Genomic DNA, 21,546 nt, shown 5'->3' on the forward strand with positions numbered 1-21,546 from the left:
TAGAGACAGAGAGAGAAAACAGAAATGTACTTCAAATATCAGCTCGGTGACGCCATGTTCGTCTCGTGATGTAAAGCAAGGATAGTTGATAGCTAATATCTCGTTGTACTAGCGATATGAATGGCTACAGGGCTCTATCTTTTGTCTCTGCAAACAACCAGAACAGAATTCGGTAACGAAGTGGTAAGAACACCTATGCAATGGACCAATTAAACACTCAGATTTCCTTTGTTATTTTGTTAATCGTCTCTAATGCAGTAAACATCCTTGATTACTGATTTGTTATTACTACCATTTTTATTGTTATTCGTCCCCTCACAACAGCTTTCCTATCACTCATTGCTGCCGATACACGTAACGAATGGATCAGGATGAATGGAATGTGGGATGTTTCGTCACGGAGAATATACACATTTATCTCGGCGTCTTGTGTTCAGGGTAATACGAAAGTCTCAGTAAGAGAAGACGACAACGGGATGCCGGTGATGCAGGCAATAGCACCCAACTATTTCTGTCCACTTAACACCATGACGACAGACAAATTGGCGTCTCACTAGATTTTGATTATAATTCGTTGGCCTTCTTGGGACCTCGTTTTAATACCTCGTGGGAGCAGGCATAATATTTTGCTTTTTCAACACCGAACAATAACACACAAAGATGGTAGATGGAAGGATACAAAGAAACAATCAGATTCATGGGTGTGGATCCAGTCCATCACTAGAAGACTAAACAAGGAGGAAACATTACGAAATCAATGAATACCCTGGTTAGTACACATTATTTGTATAGATCTGAAGATGAAAAAGTGCAGATCTGCACAGTACCCGAATCTGCACTTTAGTTTCTGTCTTAATGGGCATACTTTTTAGTTTAGTCTCTTCTGAATGTTCAAATGAATTTATTATTACGTGGTACAAAATAATTAGTTAACTGTGTTCCTTACAGCTTCCATTTGCACCAACATTTTTCTACATTCTCGTGCAATTCATGAAATTCTACTTGTATGATCACAAGACTGCACATAGGTGCAATCGATTTCGAGGTGCAACGTGTTTGTTATCTTACTTTCGTGAAATGTGGGCAAAGTTGATTTCCAAAGACTTTTTATTGTACTGAAATAACCTTTTGTCACAAAGTAACAAGGTAAGTGTTTTATTCGTATATATTTTGTGGGAAACTGTAATCGTGATGGAAGATTGCACACCTGAATGTTTGACGCAACTGGTAGGAGAAAACGCTGCATATTAACCAAACCCCGCGCCTCCTCTCTGTATCCTCCTATATTATGAGCACGGGAGTCTCCCACAACGCTACAAGCTGTTCCTAGCACAGCTGAGAACTGGCTACATCCATCGTCACAAACATTTGGCAACACTGTGACAGTGCAATCACTTCCGCGTATGGTACTGAATTGACTCACCTATCCATTTGAATCACTCGTGCTATATAATTTTCATGTAATCTATGACACTGAGTCAGAAAATTCAATTTTTTGGCTAAAGAAATGCTGTTCTTCACATAAGTGACAACTTTTGTTATCTCTCACGATGCATTATGAGGCTGAGCGACCAACACCGTGATTAGAGTGGCGTGTTGTTAGCAGTGTGTCCGTAGCGCCTTGGTACGTCCCATGACTCGTGTCGCAACGGCTCAATAAGTCGTCAGTTCTAACTGTAGTAGGGACCAGCGTGTTCAAGCTTTTTTTCTGATTTAGTTTATGGGGCTGCGAATTTCCAGAAAAATTCTGTAACGAAATCAGGAGAAAACCTTTACACATCAAATTCTCTTGGTAGCTCGACACAGTAAGTTGTATTACGGTATATTGATAATTTTTACTTATGGACCGTCTGACAACAGCTTAATAAAACACAATTTTAGTGTCATACGCGTTTTGCATTTATTTTCTGCAAGTAATCATTGTATTGTATACGTGTGTGTAAACGCCTTCCGATGCCCACTCCAGGCAGACGACGACACACAGTCTAGCTTCAATATTATAAATACGCCTCAGTTTGTGGATGAACTCAGACTTAGGTTGATAATCATTTTGAATATTTAGCAGTGCTGTACCCACTGGTGTTAACCTCATTTTCAGCCAATGGTTCCCACAGCCACAGGAGTACTACTTGTGATACCTCGTAGACAAAATACTTAAGCAGTGCTATCAGACGAAAATATCAACCTGGCACAAACTGTGGGAAGTTTATTTTACAACCTTCGTACCAGGATAATGAGCTTTTCCTATTTGATATCTGTGAACGTTGCTGCATAAGACAATTTAAGAAGAAAGTAAATTCCTTCAGCTACTCCACTGTTTAAGGAAATCGTCTTAACGGCACTAGATCGTGGTTTGTGAATCGTTTACCGGCCGTACTCTGCCGCATTTCGCTGGTTGGAAGGCAAAAAGATTGCTGACAAATTTCACACGAGGAAAAGGGGGACGCAATGTCTCCCACTGGAAGGTCATGTTGTTTTATTTAAATGATTACAAAATCAGGTAAAACGAACAGTGAGGTGGTCAGTATAAGCACATTACTGTTGTCAGTATGATGTTGCACCGCCCATGGCCTGTAATGATAAAGGGCCCGTTTAGGTCAGTCATATTATACACAGAAGTGGAAGAGAGAGCACCACTGAAGTCTACAATTCGTATGCATTGCATACACACAGAAATTACTGTTACAGTGTACTAATGGAGCCCAATGAGTGAACTGCATATTTTCCGATGAGAAAGAGCACTGGGAAACAGTCTTCGCTACATTAGGTTACTCTGGTGTCACTCTGAGGTAGAATTTATGGTCAGCGACTACCTGTAAGGACAATGAGTCGGATGCGGATTTGCAACTGTGAAATAGTTTCCTACATTATAGAAGCGATTATTAAATTTGAACTAATACTCCGAAAATTTTGAACTTGGATAGCTTAGAATGAAAATCTTTCTGTTTATTGGAAAGGAATACAATTGATTTTCTAATACATTCTCTGTCATACTCAACTTGTAACATGTCACGTCGACGAAATCATATGGAAGAACTGACAGCGACGTATTTCGGAAGGCAGTAAGATCCCTTGGCTTTTGGTTTGGCAGTATTCGACAGCCATTTCTAGCCGCAAGTAAATGAAGACAGGCAGCGCGTTTTTGTTATCAAGTAACGTCTTCATCAATTACTTTAGTTTTAATGTAATCTACGAGTAATTGCTGATGTTTGATATTAACATGAGAAGCATTCCGTAGACAGCGAAAGAACCTGTTCTTGGGCAACTACTTCCATAATGACCAAAAGGCATTAAATGATCTTCAAGCACATGTGTTCCGGCAGTAGTATGATGAAAATGATAGTAATAAGTACGGTAATAATTGAATTATCCGGTAACTTCACACTTCACAGAGGATTTTCTCGAACTAAGATATTTCCTAAATTAGTGAAAATTTCAAAATGGCTTCACATCGAGGCTATGATGCCTAGAAGAGTCTCTACATAATGCTGACGTGAGAACAGCATAACCCCCGCGTCAGAAGCTTCCTTCTACTTAACCATTTAACATTTAATAGACTCGCATTTTTTCCACCGTGACTAATTTTGTAAGCTAAGCACACATCCTTTACAGCGCACTCCTGGGGCTGGGAAATGTGGTCTGGTGGAACGTACTATCACTAGTGCAATGCGTGGGTACAAGCATTTACTTTTAAGAGGCACAAACAGATTTACTTTACCTCTGCTAACCTCAAGAGAAAGACGTTATAATCCAGAATCTGCGTTAAACATCACGTTCCTTCATTCCCAACTGGACAGAGCCGGTTTGCTTTGAGAAATGACGCAGGCGGAGATCACTGTAAACAGAAATACTGTCGCCAGTAAACTTACTTACATAACAAAATTTTATTTTATTTGATGAACCGATAGCCATTTAAAGGAACAGGGCTTTGAATCTCTCTGAACAGGATAGTTGAATCATTTCGTTCCTTTTTCCAAGACTGCAATCTTCTCTAGGTCACCTCCAAAGGTAAGTATGTGGGTCCGATTCCTGATCCAGTACAAAAATATTCATAATTTCATTTCAAGCCCTATCACGTGCACACCGACCTGCTAGTGAAAATAGACGTGCATTTTTAATATCTGTTCATGTGTTGCCAACAATTTCTGGCCAAACGCGCACACATCTTACTGTTGGTGAGAAAGCAATTGATACTTAAGCTATATTCGTGGACGATAAAGATTAACAATCCGATTACGTGTTGGGATCATAACTCCGTCACAGAACTTCACATTATGCACTTCATCTTTAAATGCATACACACTTTGTTACTTCTGAATGTAGGTATATCAGACATCTTTCGTGGTTAGTTAACAGGGATGAAAGGGCCTTGATAGGAGTCCCAGTATATTACAAGAACTGTGGTCTTTTTTTTTTCAAGTTTAGATTTGGTAACTGATATTGGCGAAAATTTCGGTAATTCATGACTCTTGGCGGCTAGTCAGCAATATGATTGATTAGATTAGATTGGATTAATACTTGTTCCATAGATCATGAATACGACACTTCGTAATGATGTGGAACGTGTTATTTTAATGAAAGATTTCTTTACATACCGGTATTCAATTTCTTTACAACAATTTTTTACCCTCTCTCTCATTCTTCTTTATCGTTATTTCTCTCTCTCTCTTCTCTATCTCTCTCTCTGTCTCACACACACACACACACGCACACACATTCTTTCTTTATTTTTATTTGTTTGGTGTGCTCGACTATCGGCGAGGCACGAAAACGTCCGTGAATGAGTTTCTTGGGTTTGAGTACAGTTACGAAAGAAGTATAATAAGAACTATGAGAGTTACTGATTTATGATGCTTAGTTCGCAGTCAGTTCTGAGTATTATTAGTAACTACGCTCCAGTCCCTAAACCTGGGTACAGAAATGCGAGTCAGACGCATTATGTATTCCAGGCCGTCGCAGGTGCGTCTTTGAAATGCCAGCTGTGGTCATTTCCCAGCCCACTGTAGGATCACATCGGTTCGTCTTCTTCCTGCTAGTATTGTAACTGAGATTTGGCAACAAGGCAAGGTATATTTGGCAACTCCGTGATCGACGAGTTACTTCCCAGTGTGCACGGAACTAAGCTTCGAAGTTCACTTGATTTTTTCTGTCATTTCCATTGAATAATCTGAGTTATTATCGCTTCAGGTGTAACAAAAGATTGTAAATTTGCGATTTTCAGTCCAGGAAAGTCGTTGTGCGTGGAAATCGTAACTAATCTCGTCCTTCAAATAGCGGTTTACCAGTTCTAGCCACTATTGGTCTCGTAAGAGGAAGCTAAGACACATACTTCTTCGCCAGCTGTGTGGTAACGTGCTGATCCTTGAAAAAGCGTCTGTTATGGTTCGCAGTTCCAGTCTCACTGAGTGTAGCGTTTTTATCCCTTCTGTGAAAGAGCTACAAGCAGTCAGATCAAACATCGATAAGGAAATCGCAAGAAAATACTTTCGGCTCATAGTGCAATGGTGAAAAGCTTACAATGCTGCACAACAGGTAACGCCTCTTTCCGCTGCTGACAAGCAAATTTTGGGTTTCTGGGAATACATAACTTTATTTATGAAATGCCACATTAGCATACCTCTTGAGTATGACACAGCATACCAATTAAACACAGACCCAATCAAAATCTAAGTGAGTAGTATTTTACCTATTCGTGACGATAGAGGCACGCTTGTGTACAGATACTCAGTTTTATCAAAACAGACTTTCGTCGTAAGGTTATCGTGGGTAGTTTTACTTAATTTTTTATAATACAGTTCACAGTTTTCGTAAGGTTTCTTTAATGTTGATAAAACAATAGTAAATATGAGAGAGAAATTAATCATCAACGATATATGCAAATTCTCTGATGTCATCTATAACAGTCTGAAAATGCACATGCAGTTTATTGATTACATACATGTAGAAAACTTGTTCTGGGTTAAAGCTGTCAAACAAGGTTTGAAGAAGAATAAAATGCCACTGCCAGACGACAAAAAGCACTCCGTCATCAGGCCACAAGTGGCCCATCGGGACCAGCCGACCGCCGTGTCGTCCTCAGATGAGGATGCGGATAGGAGGGGCGTGTGGTCAGCACACCGCCCTCCCGGTCGTTACGATGGTTTTCTTTGACCGGAGCCGCTACTATTCGGTCGAGTAGCTCCTCAATTAGCATCACGAGGCTGAGTGCACCCTGAAAAATGGCAACAGTACCTGGCGGATGGTGACCCATGCAAGTGCCGGCCACATCCGACAGCGCTTAACGTCGGTGATCTGACGGGAACCGGTGTATCCACTGCAGCAAGGCCGTTGGCACCAGACGACAGCTAATGTAGAAAATACTTTTCCGACTTATTTTGGCACGATGCGCTCTCCCCATACATAACACAAAAGTTTCGAGATGCATATACTGTCTGGCTGTCTATTAAACCTGAAATGATGAAAATGTCGCAGAAGTTAGCCCTTTTTCCACATACGACGATTTTGGGTTGAGAAGTGATGTTCCACTAGATTGATAATTTTAGCAGACAGCAGAATTGGGTTTTAAAAAATATAGCAGTGAATGAACTCTAACTCGCGACATCTTATCCACCGTGCGCGATACTTACCATTAAGCCACTAGCTGACACGTAGCGATAACAGCTCCAGAAGTCAAGAACAATTCCTCCAGAACTTCAGCATTCCACAACGCTGTGGGATAATGCATATCGCCAGGTCAATAAATATGAGAGACAAACAGTTATATTCAACAAATCGATAGCGCAATAGAGTAGCTCAAGTGGAAAGAAACACTTCCTATTTGAATTTCTGCATTCTACACTGTTGGCAGTTCTGTGTTGGTGGCAGTTGCGTGATTTTATTTTGGTGATTACAAAATAAAGATGAATGCATGCACTGGGTAGCCGAGGCAGCTAGTTCATGGTGATTCGGTCAACCAAGTAAATGAATTTACTGAACATGCTGCAAATTTATACAGGGAGGCTGTGTGTCAGAATTCTCAGCCAGTGTGGTACAGCAGCGTTATGATAGAAAAATGAGCCCCTGAGAAGAGGATTTGGTGGTCTGTTGGGGTGATGATAGGTTGATATTTCTATGGTCTGGGTTCGATTCCCACTTCGGTCAATGATTTTAGATAGGGAGAGACAGATTCCATTCTCTTCTGGCTACACCAAGTGAAGAAGATATAATAGCATTGTGGTCTGAAATTCACATTAAAAATGATATTTCTTCTCTACCAAGTAGGAGTTAGGTTGAGCCACAATAATGTCCGGAGTGGCGACATGTAGAAACTCTACCACCAGTAACCTTTCTTATACTAGTTATTTATTTCTAGTGACGAAACAAACGCTATGTAGAGTCACAGGACACTTATTCCATCTTTTATCTGAGCTTCTGTATGTCGATAAAATATGTTCTGAACTGGGAATGCAACTCCGACCGCCCTTAACGCCGAATTTGATCCCTTCGGCCGTCCGAAGTGGCCGTGCGATTATAGGCGCTGCAGTCTGGAACCGCGAGGCCGCTACGGTCGCAGGTTCGAATCCTGCCTCGGGCATGGATTTGTGTGATGTCCTTAGGTTAGTTAGGTTCAAGTAGTTCTAAGTTCTAGGGGATTAATGACCTCAGAAGTTGAGTCCCATAGTGCTCAGAGCCATTTGAACCATTTGATCCCTTCGTGACAATACAGGTCGGCTACAGTTTGTTGTTTGTTCAAAACTCCAGATTCCTCAACATCTCCACATATTTCTCGTGAATGGATTCGAATGCTGGCCCGGCACTAAAGTTTTCATTATGTATTACCAAGCTCTAGCATGAGATCACCTATCTGCTGGTGGATAATAATTTCGATTTTTAATGTATTTTCATTCGTTGTCAACACTAACAATATTTGACGTTTTTTACTCCCAGTGAGACACAGAACTATTTGAGAGATCACTGTAAGTTCAAGATGTTATTCCGAGCTGCTGGTGGAGAAAAATTCGGTAGCTGACGTCTCTTTGTGTGTAGTCAACAACGATATGCGTGGAGCTCTATTCCCAGTCAGCACTGAACTCTTCGTCATATTATTTCTAGTTCAAACATGCTCACATGTCGCTGCTGGTGCAACAAACCCATCTTTAACGTTCGTTTTCTCTAGAATATAACAGCGATAGGTGCCGGGTTGGAGTCATGGGAAGGAAAAAATTAATGTTTCGTCTCGTTATTTCAGTTAAAACATCTAGCTACTGCCGAGAACATCCGATATGTCACAGTTGATTGTGCTTCGATATCTATCTTATTAGGTTCTGGGTTCGAATCCCTGTCCAACACAAAGCTTTACCTCACAGCATTTCAAATAAGTTACTTGTTAAGAAGCAATATTTAACATCTCTCGTAGTTCGTTAACAGTGACAATAGGTGCTGGGTAGGAATTCGCGTCCGTTAAAAATGTTTGCGTTATGTAATTTAAAGTTGGTATTTGCTAACTGATACTGTCTAAAATCGAGATATATCACTCTCTGTATGCCTAGTCAGGAATGACTGTTAGTTTCCGTCAGTCACGAAATCTTTGCCTAGTCTGCATGACCTGAGTTTCAATCCATACGCAGAACGAGACGGTTCGTCGTGTCATTTGAAGTTCATACATATTCTCAACTAGCTGCTCGTGAATAACTTAAATTTTTAATGTCATTTTGTGTTAAATAACAAGTATGGTATGTTACTTTGAAGAGGAAATCATGAATACGACGACTTATTTCGTGCATTACCTATCTGACGTAATAATGAGAGTGGTAACATTTCAGGTATGTCATTAATTGTAATAAATGTGAGCTTACAAGCCTTAAGGACAGTCTTACCTTTGATATGGTGTTCCCTGATATTTGTAGTATCGTAGTATTACTTTACATCTTGAGTTTTTGCGATACAGAGCAGTGTTTTCTAGTGGTGACTTGTTGGAACCATTTTCAATAGTCAAACGACTGTACCAAGGAGCGATTAGAGGACCTGCTAGACGGCTGCGTTATGTGGGTTGCATGTGAATCAGGCGAAATGCAATTCAGGTCGTTCGGATACTTTTGAGCATGACTGTACATGTAACACATTGGAACAACCGAAATAAAATGTTCAAACGTACCTATGTTCTGTATTTTAATTTAAAAGACTTAACTTTACCAACTGTTCGTCTAAAATTGTGAGCCATACGTTTGTGACTATTACAGCTGCATCTATCACAAAGCGAAAAAAGTGGTCCAACTAAAACATTCATATTTCATTACGCACTGCACGAATATGTAATACAAATGGGGGTTCCTATTTTTAAAAAAAACGCAGATGATATCCGTTTGACCTATGGCAGCGCCATCTAGCGAGCCAACCATAACGTCATCTGGGTTCCCCCTTCAAGCTAAACCAGTTTCGTTCTTTCGTGAGATGTCTGGCCCGGTCACAATCAGTGGACCACCCTATATTAACCCTAATGTTGTGTAGGTCGACAATGTACCATTTTTAAACTACGGAAACTTGGCGCCATGCGCTTCGATTGGGCGTGGGATTGCCTGTTGCCGTTCGTCAGTTGACGGGTAGCGCTATGGTTGTTGGTTGACACATACAAACTTCCGTCGCGGCGTCAGTGCCCCAACGTGACACGCACACGTGTAGAATAGGTCTTCCCTTTGTCTCCTCCTCAAGTCAGAGGCATTAACACGTAAGCTTCGATTCGAGGCACACACACGTCACCTGCGATTTAATCATACAGTAAGCATGGCGGGACAGTATTATTTTGAGGAACAACGAGATATGGTTTTTGTTTATGGACTAGCCAACTCTAATGCGCATGAAGCTCGACAGTTGTACGAGGAACGGTATGCAGCAAGACGCCACCCACACTAGCAAACGTTTACAGGAATTCACCGGCGACTTTGCGAAACAGTCTCGCTAGCGGGATATTATGGTGATGGTGGAAGACCTCGAATACGACAAGATGCTGCATTTGAAGAGACTGTTCTCGAGCACTTCGAGGAAGCACCTACGACATGCACTAGAGCATTTGGACACTCATCGGTTAGTCTGTGAGGTTTTGAGGGATGACGGCCAGCATCCATTTGGTTTCCAGCTTGTCAAAGACCTAAATCCTGTTGCGGACTATGAAAACAGGTTAGGATTTTGCCGGTGGTTTCTGAGACGCGTTGCACGAGATCCTGACTTACCGACGAGTGCACCTTCCATCGCGATGGTCTTTACATCTCTCGAAACTTTCATGACTGGGCAAGGGGAAATCCTCACGTCACGTACGTCCACGGACACCAGGAACGATTTTCGCTCAACATTTGGGCAGTCATTGTGGGTGACCATCTCATTGGGCCGGTCCGTCTACCTCCTCGACTTACCAGGGAAAATTACCTCCACTTTTTGCAAGAAACTCTACCCAGCCTGCTGGAAGATGTTCCCCTGGATATACGGCTATGCACGTGCTTGCAGCATGATGGGGTGTCCGCACATAACAGTCGGCTGTGCGCGGATATTTAAATGAACTCTCCGACGGCCGGATAATTGGCAGAGGAGCTCGTAGGACATGGCCCCCGCGATCACCAGACCTCGTGCCCCTGGGCTTTTTCCTGTGGGGACTCTTCAAGGTTCTAGTTCACCTGCCAGGACGCGAACCACCTATAAATTAATGGATCGCATCCAACATGCCGCCAATCACATCAGGGCAATGCCAGGAATCTTCGAAAGAGTTCAACAAAACACCATTCGACGTTACCAAGCTAGAGTCACGTCAGAGGGTCGCCAGTTCGAGCACCTGCTTTAAGTAAACAATGTCCTTTTCAGAGCCGACACAATTTGTAAATGACTTTCTGTACGCGAACTAACAGCTGTGCTCGGGTTTGTTCCCGGTACGGCTTATTATGAAACTGCAATGAATGTGTCGGGATCCTGGCGGATTCGTCCCCACGGCCCCAGAGTGGAAGGCTGGCGCGCTACCACCGAGTGTGCGCGTCGCCTTGGATACATCGCGATCTCCGGCAGGCAAAGCATCCGGCAACTGGGCAATCCCGCGGCCCATCGGAGCGCGTGGCGCCATGTTTACGGAGTTTAAAAATTGCGCGCTGTCGACCTACACAGGATTAGTAATTTTGATTTCTGCTAGCATCAGCTATCCACGCTTGAAATTTCGTGACACAATTTTTCTTCACCCTGTACATATACAGGGTGGTCCATTGAAACTGACCGGGCTAAATATCTCGCGAAATAAGCATCAAACGAAAAAACTACAAAGAACGAAAATTGTCTAGATTGAAGGGGGATACCAAATGGTGCTGTGGTTGGCCCGCTAGATGGCTCTGCCATAGGTCAAACGGATAACAACTGCGCTTTTTTAAATAGGAACCCCCTTTTTTTATTACATATTCGTGTAGTGTGTAAAGAAATATGAATGTTTTAGTTGGACCACTTTTTTCGCTTTGTGATAGATGGCGCTGTAATAAAGTACGTGGTATCACGTAACATTCCGCCAGTGCGGACGGTATTTGCTTCGTGATACATTATCCGTGAAAAATGAACCGTTAACCAATTGTGGAAAAGGTCGATATTGTGTTGATGTATGGGTATTGTGATCAAAATGCCCAACGGGCGCGTGCTATGTATGCTGCTCGGTATCCTGGACATCATCCAAGCGTCCGGACCGTTCGCTGGATAGTTACGCTATTTAAGGAAACAGGAAGTGTTCAGCCACATGTGAAACGTCAACCACAACCTGCAGCAAATGATGATGCCCAAGTAGGTGCTTCAGCTGCTGTCCAGGCAAATTCGCACATCAGTAGCAGACGAACTGCGAGAGAATCGGGAATCTCAAAAACGCCGGTTTTGAGAATGCTACATCAACATCGATTGCACCCGTACCATATTTCTATGGACCAGGAATTGCATGGCGACGACTTTGAACGTCGTGTACAGTTCTGCCACTGGGCACAAGAGAAATTACGGGCCGATCACAGATTTTTTGCACGCGTTCTATTTAGCGAAGAAGCGTCATTCACCAACACCGGTAACGAAACTGGCATAATATGCACTATTCGGCAACGGAAAATCCACGATGGCTGCGACAAGTGGAACATCAGCGACCTTGGCGGATTAATGTATGGTGCGGCATTATGGGAGGAAGGATAATTGGCCCCCATTTTATCGATGGCAATCTAAATGTTGCAATGTCTGATGATTTCCTATGCAATGTTCTACCGATGTTACTACAAGATGTTTCACTGCCTGACAGAATGGCGATGTACTTCCTACATGATGGATGTCCGGCAGATAGCTCGCGTGCGGCTGAAGCGGTATTGAATAGCATATTTCATGGCAAGTGGATTGGTCGTCGAAGCACCATACCATGGCCCGCACATTCACCGGATCTGACGTCCCCGGATTCCTTTCTGTGGGGAAAGTTGAAGGATAGTTGCTATCGTGATCCACCGACAACGCCTGACAACATGCGTCAGCGCATTGTGAATGCATGTGCGAACATTACGGAAGGCGAACTACTTGCTGTTCAGAGGAATGCCGTTACACGTATTGCTAAATGCATTGAGGTTGACGGACATAATTTATTTCATTAACGTGGTATTCACAGGTAATCACGCTGTAACAGCGTGCGTTCTCAGAAATGATAAGTTCACAAAGGTACATGTATCACATTGGAACAACCGAAATAAAATGTTGAAACGTACCTACGTTCTGTATTTTAATTTAAAAAACTTACCTGTCACCAACTGTGCGTCTAAAATTGTGAGCCATACGTTTGTGAATATTACAGCGCCATCTATCACAAAGCGAAAAAAGTGGTCCAACTGTAACATTCATATTTCTTTACGTACTACGCGAATCTGTAATAAAAAATGGGAATTCCTATTTAAAAGTAAACACAGTTTATATCTGTTGGACCGACGGCAGCGCCAGCTAGCGGGCCAACCTTGGCGCCATGTGGTTCCCCCCTTCGAGCTAGACAAGTTGCGTTCTTTGTAGTTTTTTAGTTTGACGCTTATTTCGTGAGATATTTGGCCCGGTCACGATCAGTGGACCACCCTGTATAAGCAGGGTGATTGATTTTTTTTTCTACTGTGTGCAAACTCTAGGGATTGATCGATTAGAGGCTACGGAACAAAAGTGTTCTAATGAACTTATGTCCAGAAATCCATTGTTCTCATGCCAGAAACCATTTATTGAGTCATACACTGTTACAGACAGTGCTATCTAATATACGCTGTACCACGCAGCCACAGTAACAGTACGAGTATGTGTTGAAAATGGTTTTCGTGTGCCTCAACGCTGCATGTACGTTCACATCGACCAGGCTGTATCCGAACAGGGTCAAACGCAGCATGAATATGCTGCTCCAATGTCTTCACGTCTGGAAGGGACTCTGCATACGCGATACTTTTGAGATGCTCCATAACCAGAAATCACACGGGTTGAGATCCGGTGAACGAGCAGGGCATGCAACTGGACCCCTTCGTCCGATCCATCGACCAGAGAAGACACGACTGAGATGCGTCCGGACGTTAACGGCGAAGTGGGATGTAGCACCATCATGTAGCAATCGTATAACCCTTCGAATGATCAATGGCACCTCTTCCAGCAGGGCAGGAAAAGTCACCCGCAAGAAACGCCTACAGTTCCGGCTTAGGCGACGTGGAAGGAAGATGGGTCAGTTATCTAGGCGCACACATTCCGGCTTCGCCGATGCTGATGATTCTGTGTAACCATACCATGGGGGTTCTGCATACTATCCCACAGATGACTGTTATGAAAGCTGAAGTTACTACTCCGACTTCATCTGTGAATAGGATGGATGACGCAAATCCCGGAATCGTGGTTGCCTGGTGAAGAAACCAGTGACAAAATTACTCCCGATGTGGAAAATCTGTCGCTAGTACACCCTGTACGCTGTACCTGATAAGAGTAGTAAAAATTGTCACGGAGAATACTCAATACGGTCGTCTGGCGGTCCGACTACCTGCTACTGTCACGGAAGTCGCCTTCAATAGTGCTAATCACATTTTCCTCCAAGTCTGGTGTCGGAACATTCTGGGTACGAATTTCCTGCTTCTTGAAATGAACTTGTCTCAGACAAACGGCGAAACGCTGTTGCAAACATTGACTGCTGTGGCTGTTTTCGGAGGGAATAGGTCTACCTGATACAATCTTGTTCAGTCTGGAACCGCGTGACCGCTACGGTCGCAGGCTCGAATCCTGCCTCGGGCATGGATGTGTGTGATGTCCTTAGGTTAGTTAGGTTTAAGTAGTTCTACGTTCTAGGGGACTGATGACCTTAGAAGTTTAGTCCCATAGTGCTCAGAGCCATTTTACAACCTTGTTGCTCGCCGCTCGTTGCCATTTCCCTTTCCGTAAATAAACACAATGTCGGCAACCTCTCTGTTCGAATAAACATTTTGTGGAACTCTTAACAGGATAATTTCAAACTACCCAGCAACCACATCAGCTTTGTGATTTTGTCTGTTTGCTATTTATTGTGTTGCTTTTTCCTTTGGACGTTCATGAAAGATAATGCGCTGTCGACGCTGGCGTTACGGGCAGAATTGCAAAGTAATATTCTGCCAGTTTGAGTATCTCAGAATAAAAATTCTTCATTATGCTGTGATTTAAAACAATCTTTCCACTCTTCATGTACCAAAAGCGTTTTAAAGGCAGAGTCGGTTCCTTTTGTTGCGTGAATTTCGTGAAATTTTGTCACTGATCGAAAAATTTTATGAAATGCAACCTTATGTGTTTTCTATACAAAATATCTATAGTTTCTGCTGTTGTTTCGATGCTGGAGCATCAGCTTATGTCATCCAACGGCAGCGCTTTAATTGGGTGCTAAATTTACATGTTCATAATTTTAGGTAGTCTTTGTCAGTAATGTATATATCACTCACATTTGCCCTAAATTTTTCCACCTGATATTGCTGAGTCTCTGATAACTGAGAACTTGGACTGGACGAAGGTTTTACTCCAGCCTTTCATTTATGTTGTAATTGCCGAAGTTACACGGTCCAGCCATATTAATGAGACCACAAGTCAAAAGCCTCAATATTGAAACTTCCCCTTTGTATGTAAAGAATGACAGTGTTGGAAAAACTTTTACGTTATTTGATTTTCAAACAGCTGAGCGAAACTGAACGTACTCAGACCTTTCTGTTTTTACTTATTCTGATCATCACTAAACTGACACGCAATGTTTTTAGCGCAACGCAATTTGACTTTCAATAATCCCTACAAAAGAATGGCCCCGAGTAACAATAACCTATACCTTTCATGAATAACTAACCTCACAAAAATCTTCGTTACTCGAACTACTACAATACAGTGAGCGCCAATACTGCCAGCTGAATAAAAGATTCTAACTACTGAAGGCATAGTTAGCAAATGAAAGATTTTGACAGAAAGCAAACCTAGTATTTACCTCAATAGTGTTCAAAAGTTATAATATATGTATCAGTTCATGACATCCAGTCTTACAAATTTCCTTTTTCTGACGGACATACGTCCAGAACATCCGCTCATAGTAACCTCTCAAAACTCTGGCGTCTCTCTCCTCACGTCCACCACCGCTGGCGGCTCACCTCCAACTGCCCAATGCTACGCGCTGTTCACATCCAACTGCCCAACACTACACTAGCGAATATTCCAACAATGAGTCCAACCAGCCACAGACTGCACACAGCGCTGTCAGCGATTTTCATATAGATCACTAGGTGGTGTTACCAATATAAAAACCTAAACAGCGTACTTCAATATATACCTTTTGCAGCGTGGACGTGCGGGAAGGGAGTCAGTGAGGTGCAGGAAGTTACCGACAGGGATGTGAAGCCTTGCCGACTCCAGTGCCATGGTCAGCTGCGTTAGGTTTTTCGGTTGATGATCCACGGTGCAGACAGCCCGATCGCGTCATCCTACAGATTCTCTATTGGGTTTAAATAAGGGAATTTTGGTGGTCAGGCGAGTACAATGAAACACATCCTGGTGCTCTTAGAACCACACACGTATGCTGCGAGTTGTGTGATACGTTGCATTGTACTGTTGGCAGAGACATCGTGCCGAGGTAAAAACGTACTGGATATTGTAGGCGACGTGGTCCCCGAGGATCCATTACGTCTTCCAGAATGACGAGGAAAATATTCCTCAGACCATAAGGCTCCCTGCTCCGGCCTCGAGCCTTCCGACGGTTGCTGCAGGGTCGTAAGAGCCAAAGTAGTAGTAGTAGAGGGGTTTTAGGGCGCACGACAGCAAGGTCTTCAGCGCCCGTTCAGTAACATAGGGAGACGGGTATCAAGAAAAATCCCAGAACAGGAATATAAAACGGAACATAAAACACGGGTAACAATCGTTGAAAAATATGTGCTCATCCACACCGAAGCGTGGGATGAAGCAGGGTGTCAACAGTAAAACATGGACAACACAGGAAGAAAATGATAGAGGGAGCTAAAACAATGTAGCAGATGGAAGTGGCTGGCTGACCACAAAGGAAAAAGGGGAGGAGCAGCCACTCTGCAATACACTAAAACCTCCAGCCTAAAAGTTGAGGCCAGAGTCCAGACACGTCACAAAACTTAAAAACCCTAGACACACACGACTCATCATTAGCTAAAACAGAAGGCAGATCCCCATCAACTTGTGCTTCTGCCCGTGCATCACAGTATAAAATGCAGTCTGTTAAAATGTGCCGGACAGAGATGTGCACACCACAAGCATCACAAAACGGAGGATCCTCCCGCCGTAATAAAAAGCTATGTGTGAGAGGACAGTGCCCGATCCGAAGACGTGTGAGGGCCACCTCTTCCCGCCTGAGCAACCGACAGGAGGAACGCCACGGCCGAGTGGTTGACTTTACCGACCGCAGTTTATTGACCGTCACCGCCAGCCATTCGTCCTCCCACAACTCCATGCACTTCCCGTGGAGTGCAGCAATGACCGACTGCAAGGGGATAGGACACTGGACCACATCCTGCTCTCTGCAGGCCTCCTTGGCAGCCCGATCGGCCTGTTCATTGCCCCATATGCCGACATGACCAGGCACCCAGCAGAAGGATAAGTCCGATGAAGCATAAAACATGTTTCATCTGAAAAGGCAACCTGTCGCCACTTAGCGGACATCCAGTTGAGTTATTCATATGCAGATTACAGCCTTCATCGGTGATAAACAGCTGGCAGCGTGGGAGCATAAACAAGGCAACTTCTGCGGAGGCCCATACACAACAACGGTCGCTGAGCTGTGGTTGAGGAGACACTGCTGGTAGACCTTTCGCCCTGGGCAGTCAGTCGGTCAACAGCTGCTCGTCTATTCGCCCTTACCCATCTCCGCAGCCGTAGTTCACTCCTGTCATCTGAGGCCCATGGTGTACCACAGTCGTCTCGGAGCCGGTTTTGGATAGCGCCATTTTGGAATGCACGGTTTATTATAACTACGGCAGCTCGCTAACAGAGTACAATCTTAGTCGTTTCGGAAATACTTTCTTTCTTGTCCCGAACGCCAATGATCGTGTCTCTCTGGATGTCACATACACCATGTAATCAAAAGATTCCGGACACCTGGCTGAAAATGACTTAAAAGTTCGTGGCGCCCTCCATCGGTAACGCTGGCAGTCAATTTCGTGTTGGCCAACCCTTAGCTTTTCATGACAGCTTCCATTCACGCAGGCATAATTTCAATCAGGTGCTGGAAGTTTCTTGTTAATGTCAGACCATTCTTCACGAAGTTCTGCACTGAGGAGAGGTATCGATGTCGGTCGGCGAGGCCCGGCACGAAGTCGGCGTTCCTAAACATTCTAAAGGTGTTCCGTAGGATCCAAGTCTGGACTCTGTGCAGGCAGTCCATTACAGGGATGTTATTGTCGTGTAACCACTCCGCCACAGGCCGTGTATTATGAACAGTTGCTCGATCGTGTTGAAAGATGCAACGGTGGGGAGCAAGAAGGTGCTTAAAACATTAGTGTGGGCTTCTGCTGTGATAGTGCCACGCAAAACAAAAAGCCACCGTCTCCGAATTTTACTGTTGGCACTACACACGGTGCCAGATGACGTTCACCGGGCATCCGCCATACCCACACCCTGCCATAGGATCGCCACATTGTACACCGTGATTCGTCACTCCACACAATGTTTTTCCACTGTTAAATCGTCCAATGTTTACGCTTCTTACACCAAGCGAGGCGTCGTTTGGCATTTACCGTCGTAATGTGTGGCTTATGCGCAGCCGCTCGACCATGAAATCTAAGTTTTCTCACCCTCCCGCCTGTCATATTACTTGCAGTGGATCCTGATGCAGTTTGGAATTCTTGTGTGATGGTCTGGATAGCTGTATGCCTATTACACATTACGACCCTCTTCAACTGTCGGGCAGGCCTTGTGGCCGAGGGGTTCTAGGCGCTTCAGTCTGGAACCGCGCGACCGCTACGGTCGCAAGTTCGAATCCTGCCTCGGGCATGGATGTGTGTGATGTCCTTAGGTTAGTTAGGCTTAAGTAGTTCCAAGTTCTAGGGGACTGATGACCTCAGATGTTGAGTCCCATAGTGCTCAAAGCCATTTGAACCATTTTTCAACTGTCGGCGGTCTCTGTCAGTCAACAGACGAGGTCGACCTGTACGCTTTTGTGTCCCTTCACGTTTGCATTTCACTATCACATCGGAAACAGTGGACCTAGGGATGTTTAGGAGTGTGGAAATCTCACGTACAGACGTATGACACAAGTCACACACTATGACCTGACCACGTTCGAAGTCCGTGAGTTCCATAGAACGCCCTATTCTACTCTCTCACGATGTCTAATGAGTACTGAGGTCGGTGATATGGAATAACTGGCAGTAGGTGGCAGCACAATGCACGTAATATGAAAAACGTATGGTTTTGGGGATGTCCAGATACTTTTGATCACATACTGTAAGTAGCTCTGTTTCCTCATTACAGGTCCTGCACTGTTTTTCCGCCTACCCCCTCCTCCCCCCCCCCCCCCCCCTCTGCTTTATGTACTCTACACTGCTAGTGCTGCCACCTGAGTCTATGAGTAGTTGTTGCTTGGTGAGATGGAACATAGGCGGTGCTCACATTAATGTGAATTGATAGCTTATACATCCTTAGCGTATATCTCTTTACTTCTCCTCATACTTAGTCATCACGCTTACGTCATTACGTTTGAACGGGGCTTTAGCTGTGCCTTGTCTTCGGCCGGTATTACACTATCAAATTTCTTTGTCAAAGATTTGATCAAAGATGTGATCAAATATTCCGTCAAATATATTTGACAAAGATCTTTGATGTAGCGCTAGAAGGGGTATTACACTGTCATCATATTTTTCGTCAGAGTTCAAGGTGGCTGACAACAACAACTTGTTATTAACCGCAGCAGTTCCATGTACCACATTTGCACTGTGTGCACATGCGGAAGAGAAGTGGGGCAAAAAAGGAGACATACTTGGATGAAGCCGTGGGTTTTAAAACGACAAGATAAAAGCATTCAACAAAACTTGTTACGTGAGCTCATAGTGGAGGACGTCAAGTCGTACATCAATTACTTAAGAATGGATGAGCATACATTTCTGTATGTACTAAATGAAGTTGTAAGACGTCGCGGTCTCATGACCTTCATTGTTTACATATTCCGCCCTCACAATCATGTGCCGCACATCAAGACACTTCATTCGAACCCAAACTCGATGAGATTAAGTCAGTGTTGTATGAATTCATGTAAACGATATGCAATTGACAAGTGAGCGCTCCGTGGTTGAAATACTCGAGGCTGGCGTGCACACATACATTCCAGACACGACGGTCACAGAGGCTTTTAGTTCGGGAGAGAGGGGACGCCAGGCCCTTCAGAGGACGACCCAGTCCAGGGAGAGTTTGATTGGCGAAGGTCAATCCAGATAGAACGAGAGTTATCTTATTTGTCAGCAGCGAGCGGCGCAGACAGCAGTCATCGCAGCTTACGGTATAGTGCGCTACAGCTATTGCGAGCCCCATATTTCCTCCGCAACAGTACACTTCACACGCGACAGCCTCGACCGTACCTAGCAACATACTAAAGGATAATTATTCAAGTTGAGTAGGTGCGACTCTCAGCCATTCTGCCAAGTTAACAACCATCTTAAACTTTGTGTAGAAATTTCATTAGCGAATCCTATCTTTGAAAGGTAAATTCACATTCCGAGAAGAATCAGGATATAACTTGTTCAATTCATAACTAAAGTGCCATTGTGATTTCTCAGAATTTTGCAAAATAAATAATAACTTTCGTTAGTTTAATGTTTTTCTTACACTAACTTGTGAATTTTTGTGTCATTTCTTTACAGCGGACGACTCCAGAAGACATTTATTACTGAAAGTTTTTCAGGCATTTCTCTTTAGAACGTTAGGAGCGTCTGTCTGACTTCTGTAGTGGTGTGGGGGTGAAAATTGCATCTTGCAGGAGCCACAGGGTAAGGGGTACATCTCAGATTAATCCGTCATACCTCAAAAAGTGTATCCTGATACCACAAAGCACAATATTCACTTAAGAACTGCTACGTCAGCAGAAGACAGGCTCACTGTAACACTCCAATTCCTTGCTACAGGAGAGGGTTAGGTTAGGTTAGGTTAGGTCAGGTCAGGTCTCCGATCTTCTTAATCTATTTTTGTATTCAGCGTGCCTCACGTTGTAAAGCGCCTCATCAGCTTCAGACATCTCTATTAATTTTGTAGTTGCCGGCACACACCAATTGTATTTACCGGGAATGTTTATAAAAACACTACAGACGACAGCATGCTGCAGCGGGGCTTGCGCTCCATGTGGTAACATGTCACATTGCAGTGAACGGAAGACAAACGACTTCTTTGATCAAATCTACAGCGAGGCCCTACATTTGATCAAATATTGGACGACATTTGACAAAGTTCCCTATTACACCATCAAATATCTTTGACAAAGGTATTGGACAAAGATATTTGACAAAGAAATTTGATAGTGTAATACCGGCCTTCTTCACTGCTAAACAGCCTCAGTAAAGCCGGACATGCTGGAGTCGTATATTTTTGGCCGAACATGTCTGGCTAAAGCCCAGTTGGATGTGTGATATCCAATGAAACTTGTTGACTGTTTTCCTTACCGGATTGAGGCAGAAGTAGTATTACGCACTATTAGCATGATGTCCCCTGGAGGTGACTAATGTTTTGTTCGGTGTAGTTAGATGTATGAGGGTTGGAATTTTTACGATGGCAAGACTGCCGTAAAGGCACAAGGCAATGAAACCAAACAAAGTCGTTTGCACTAAACGTTAGTTACATAGATGTACCTTATTTTGGCGCAGAGTGCCTCTCCCTTTGCACATCATGCACTTGCTCAGTTCCGAGAAAAACAGAAGCTCGTGTAGAGGACGGTCTGATGTAGTGCTACAACGATGTTTTCGAAACAAGAACATCGAAGTTAAATTGGACGCCTGAGGATGTGAGTGGACCGGCAGAACGGCGGCGCTCGCGGAGCCAATGGCCGGGTACTGCTGCCGCCGGTGGTACCCGTAGCGGGAC

Source organism: Schistocerca americana, chromosome 1 (genome assembly GCF_021461395.2).
Source record: "Schistocerca americana isolate TAMUIC-IGC-003095 chromosome 1, iqSchAmer2.1, whole genome shotgun sequence".
Classification (NCBI taxonomy): Eukaryota; Metazoa; Arthropoda; class Insecta; order Orthoptera; family Acrididae; genus Schistocerca; species Schistocerca americana.